General features: G+C 46.2%; 1 protein-coding gene across 1 annotated transcript in view; it reads left to right on the top strand.

The window, feature by feature from the left end:
- The window catches only part of SLC25A1 (solute carrier family 25 member 1), a 35933-nt gene that overhangs the window by 20977 nt on the left and 9083 nt on the right, over window positions 1–5873 (top strand). The window lies entirely within an intron of this gene.

The raw sequence follows: 5873 nt of genomic DNA, 5'->3' as shown, positions 1-5873 counted from the left end.
GCGCTGTATAATGTATTATTGCTGGGTTTTCTAGTCTTCTACACAGTGCAATGCAGAATACCACTAGCTATAGAGGAATACAACAAATCCCAGCAATACATTTATACATACAGTGTATAATGTATTGCTGGGATTTGTATTCCTCTATAGCTGATGGTGCATTGCTCTGTATAATATACAGCGCAATACACCATCAGCTATAGAGGAATACAACAAATCCCAGCAATACATTATAGAGCACCATGTGGGAAAGTGCAGGCTTACCTGAGCAGTCTTCCGGCAACTTTGTTTCTGAGATCAGGCCTTTCTATCGGCGGCTGTCATCCGCCCACACCTGCTCCTCCTTACTTCTTCTCCGTGTCCCTGTGCCGATCGTGGATTTGGGCGGGTGGTGAGCGTGAGGAGGTGAGGCGTGTGGAGCGTGGATGCAGGTGGGCGGGTCTGGCAGCGGCGAGCGGGAGGTGGGGAGGAGGTGCGGCGCGCAGTGTGTGTGTAGCCGTGAACAGGGCCAACCAATCGGAAGCCGATTAATCGATGATTGAAAAAGTTGACAACTTTTTCAATAATCGATTATAATCGATTATGTCGATTAGTTGTTGCAGCCCTAAATTACATTAACTGATGGTTTGATAAATTGCAGCAGCTGGGTGACCAGTGCATTTAAAAAATAATTGCAGTGCCCTTTTTAAAAAAAACAAAAACATTTCTGTTCAGGAAAAGTCTTGCCAGAAGATGAAGAAACCTGTTAACGTCAGTGCTGGCTCCCATAGGAATGGCCCTAAGTTGGACTTCAGCATGGGGTGGAGCTATAGCCAGCACCTACAGAACTAAAAAACTGCATTTCTCTTCCATTCTTGAAGGACACGGAACAGATCGGAGATCATGTACTGTAGGGTAATATCGCCACCTGCAGGAGAAGGACGCTAGGCACAAAGCTAAAGACCAATTACAGCCTAGGGGCAGCCCCTGCTGGTGGCCAAACCCCCCACCTGCTGACAAGTCTCAAGTTTTTTGCCTAGCGTCAGGAATAAGGAGCTAAGAATTTTTTCTTGGGTATTTTTTTTTTTTTAATTCGTTTATTGTCTGAACAAGTACAATATACACATATTGCAAGTATAAGTACAAAAAGACATGGCACACAATTACATTGTTCGCAGACTTGGAACGTTCCATAAGCTGTGATTTTCCCTTGGAGTCCATATAGCTTTTGTATTGGTATCAATATCTGACCACGTTACCCTAAATGACCGGTGTCCTTGAGGAAAACGATAAAGTTAGGTAGTAAAGTATGCCGTGTGGCCATATCATATACGTATAGGAGAAGTGGGTACTTTCTTGGGAATTCTTACCTGCTTCTTCCTGATATTTTTCAGAGGAAATCTTCTAGCAAGTGTTGTCAGGTGGTCGACTATCCGCTTTTGCATGCAGGTCCTGGGCCTCATGGTGGCTTCCTTCGAAGCAGTGCCTTACGCGCAGCATCACACACAGGTTCTGCAGAGGACCATCTTGTCACTGTGGGACAAGTCCCCCTTGTCGCTGGACCAGGCGGTTCAGGTGTCTCGGGAGGCGAGGGACTCCCTGGTCTGGTGGCTTCAGTCCCCGTCTCTGGTGTTGGGCAAGTCCTTCCTTCCCATTCACTGAACGGTGGTCACCACGGATGCCAGCCTCTTGGGCTGGGGGGGCGTCCTGGACGTTTGGACAACTTAGGGCCGTTGGTCGTTGGAGTCTCGGCTCTCGATCAACGTGCTGGAACTTCGGGCGATCCGACTCTCTCTTCTTCATTGGACGGGCCGTCTTCAGGGGCGGCCGGTCCGGGTTCAGTCGGACAACGCCACGACCGTGGCTTACGTCAACCATCAGGGCGGCACAAGAAGTGTGGCCGCAGCTCGGGAAGTGGAGAGAATCCTCTCTTGGACGGAGGAGCATGTTCCGGCTCTCTCCGCCGTGTACATTCCGGGCGTGGAAAATTGGCAGGCCGACTATCTCAGTCGCCAGTCGGTGGATCCGGGGGAATGGATGCTACATCCGGAGGTGTTTCATCAGCTTTGCCTTCGCTGGGGGTTCTCGGCCGTGGATCTCCTGGTGTCTCACCTCAATCTGCCGGACACAGGATCCTTGGGCGGAAGAGGTGGACGCCCTGGTGGCGCAGTGGAATTGCTAGGGTCTGATTTACGCGTTCCCTCCGCTATATCTGTTGCCGCGTCGTCTTCGCGGGGTCGCGGTAGAAGGCATCCCGGTCATCCTCGTGGCTCCGGATTGGCCGAGGAGGGCGTGGTACGCAGATGTGGTTCGGTTGGTGGCGGACGTCCCCTGGCGCCTGCCGCTTCGTCCGGATCTTCTATCTCAGGGTCCGGTGTTTCATACGTCTTTACCGACGCTGGCTTTGACAGCGTGGCTGTTGAGAGCCAGGTGTTGAGGGATCGTGGTCTCTCGGATGCGGTTATCTCTACGATTTTGCATGCTCCCAAACCCGTGTCCCGAAAGATTAACCATCGGACGTGGAAGGCTTATTTTGCCTGGTGTGAGTCGGGTGGGTTTCCGCCTCGTTTGTTTTCCGGGTCCAGGATCCTCGCTTTTTTGCAGCGTGGTGTGGATCAGGGTTTGGCCTTGAGTACGATCAAGGGCCAGGTTTCGGCTTTGACTGTCCTCTTTCAGCGGCCGATAGCCTCCAACAAACTTGGTTCCCACTTTTGTACAGGGGGTTACACGTATTGTTCCTCCTGTTCGCTCCCCGTTACCGCCGTGGGATTTGAATTTTGTGCTCTCGGTTTTGCAGGAATCTCCCTTTGAGCCCCTGCGTGAGATTCCGATTCTGACTCTGTCTCAAAAGGTGGCCTTTTTGGTGGCGGTCACCTCGGTCCGCAGGGTTTCGGAATTGGCGGCCCTCTCTTGCTCGTCCCCGTTGCTGGTCCTGCATCGGGACAAGGTGGTTCTGCGGCCTCGGCCGTCCTCTTTGCCGTAGGTGGTTTCGGCTTTCCATCTCCTTGTGTCCGAAGCCTGTCCACAGGAAGGAGAAGGTGCTGCACTGTCTGGATGTGGTCCCCGCCATCCGTGCTTCGTTTTCGGGAATCGGATTCCCTGTTTGTCGTCGTAGATGGCCCTCGGAAGGGCCGGGCTGCCTCGTCGGCCACCATCTCTCGATGGATTCGCAACACGGTCTCTCAGGCGTATGCTATTAAGGGGCGTGAGCCTCCTTTTTCTGTTATGGCCCATTCTACAAGGGCTGTTGGGGCATCTTGGGCTTTTCGTCATGGTGTCTCAGGTCTGTAAGGCCGCGACTTAGTCTTCTGTTCACACCTTTGCCAAGTTCTATAAGCTGGATGTTTTGGCATCTGCGGATGCTGGTTTGGGGCGCAAAGTGTTGCAGGTGGCCGTTTGAGGGGATATTTTGTTCAGTTGGGTTTGTTGTTTCTGTTGGCCCACCCCTCTTTTTGGTACTGCTCTGTGACATCCCTACAGTACATGATCTCCGATCTGTTCCCTGTGTCCTTCAATGAACAGAAGAGAAAATAGGATTTTGGTACTCACCGTAAAATCCTTTTCTCTCCGTTCATTGAAGGACACGGGTCCCGCCCCTCTGTGTGGGTATGTACTCCTAACTGCTTGTTACTAACTGGAGACTTGTCAGCAGGTGGGGGTTTGGCCACCAGCAGGGGCCGCCCCTAGTCTGTAATTGGTCTTTAGTTTTGTGCCTTGCGTCCTTCTCCTGCAGGTGGCGATATTACCCTACAGTACATGATCTCCGATCTGTTCCCTGTGTCCATCAATGAACAGAGAGAAAAGGATTTTAAGGTGAGTACCAAAATCCTATTTTTACTTAAAAACCCCTGCACAGGTTTGAATGGTACCCAGTGTGATCTGCACTGGGTTCCCTGGGAAAGCGTTAACAAACATTTTCATCTTCTGGAGAGACTTCTTTAACCCCTTCATGACTGAGCTAGTTTTCAGTTTCTGTTCATAAATGACTGACACACTTTTTTTAAAATTTTTGCTGTGTGATTCTTCCACGGCAGTAATATACTTCCTTACTAAATGTACCTACACATAATATATATTGTTTTTTAGAGGACAGATATGGCTATATAATTATATCAAACATGTGTACCTAACGCCTCACTTTGAATAAAATATTAAAAAAATGAGGAAAAACCATAAAGAAAACAACACTTTTTTTCACAAGTTTTTTTGTCAGTTTATATCAAGCAGTCACTATGACTGCTTGATAAATTAACTTTTATTTATTTTTGGTTATTATTAGGCTGCTCCAAACTTAGGAACAGCTAATAATAACCTTAGAGATTGATCCTGACAGCATGTCAGAATCAGATCTCACTAAAGTTCTTTGATCCTGCTCAGAGGATCAGAAATAATAAATTTCAGGCACAGAGATACATTGTAACACTGTGCCTGAAATGTATCATGAACATGGGCCAGTCTATGGAGCTGTCAAAACGAATAGCAGAGAGGTGAGTCACTTTGCTACCTCTCTGCTATCTTCAGCTGTCAAATACGGGATCGCTATTCAGCATTCCGGTATTTGTATGCAACTGCTCCATTCTTTCATTAATGAAAGAAAGAGGCTTTTACAAAAGCTTAACTATTTAATTAATGAATGCCTCAATACTGAGGTATTCATTAATGAATGGTAACCGCTGAGAATCAGCGGTTACCGACATTACAGAGCCTTAAATAACTTGTCACGTACAGTGTACGTGGCCAGTCATATAGGCACTTCGTGGCGGGACGTACAGTGCACGTCTCCCGTCACGAAGGGGTTAAGCAGGCTACATACATTACAATCTATTTAACATTTACCAACAATCATGTAGTTCAAGACCCTACCTAAACAATCATTCAATATATCCAGTCATATAGACTATATACAGTCATTTAAACTGCATAGTTTGTAGATTTTGCTAATCCAGTTGATCAGATATGACTCTATCGCTGAAATCAAACTGTAAACAAAATGTTCATGCAAAGAAGATAGCAAATACTCACCACTTCTGGTCCCTTTGCTACTGCACGCTGCTCTATTGAAAAGGAATTGCTGCCTGAAGACCCTCCAGAAGCTAACACTTCCTGGAGTGTCAGTTTTCTGGTTCCCCACTGTGCACTGTGGTTCATCCTACTGATCCCTGCTTTACTACTGTGTTCTGTATTCCTGTATTGATGTAGGTGTCTTTTTTGCAAGGAAATTTTTTTAATTTTGCTGTCTGAGTCTCTTTAATATCAGTGGAAATACGTACCCATAATTTGACTTACTAGTGTTTCAGTTCTTCATGAATTTTACCATCTATATATTTAATACCTAATAGTTAAAAATAATAAATATATTTAATAATGCTTCAAACTAAACGGTACTGAGCAATAAAGCACCACAAAATGTGTTCATATTAGCAGATGAACAGAAAGTTGAAGGGGCTCCTCATTGCTATTAAGCAGGTTCCTCTTGGTGTCTTGCTCCAACATTATAACATATAGTTGCAATGTATGTAAACACATAAGATGTATGTATTTCAAGGCATGATTTTCACAATTTGAGTGAAGTGGATATTCCTGAACATGTTGTATTCTGGTGCCATCCAATGTTCATTGTACGGAACGGAACCTTTCTTTTTTTGCCTGAAAGCAAGTTGTGAAAACAATCATAAGCATCACAATACTTTTTGTTGCTTTAGTGCTTTTGTTTGTTATGTGAAAAGCGTGTAATATATTAGTCAGTTCTTTGCAGATGCATAGCATGTGACAATTAATCACAGTTGCGCAGTGTATAATTTGGATACACTGTATATATATGAAGGCTTTGAGAATTAGATCTTGTAACATGTGTCTTTAAATGTCTTAACTTTTATTATCTGTCTTCATTAAGA

This window comes from Nanorana parkeri, unplaced genomic scaffold (genome assembly GCF_000935625.1).
Source record: "Nanorana parkeri isolate BGI_ZX_2015 unplaced genomic scaffold, ASM93562v1 scaffold1225, whole genome shotgun sequence".
NCBI lineage: Eukaryota > Metazoa > Chordata > Amphibia > Anura > Dicroglossidae > Nanorana > Nanorana parkeri.
Note: the sequence above shows the minus strand (reverse complement) of the source record. Positions and strands in the feature narration are given on the sequence as shown.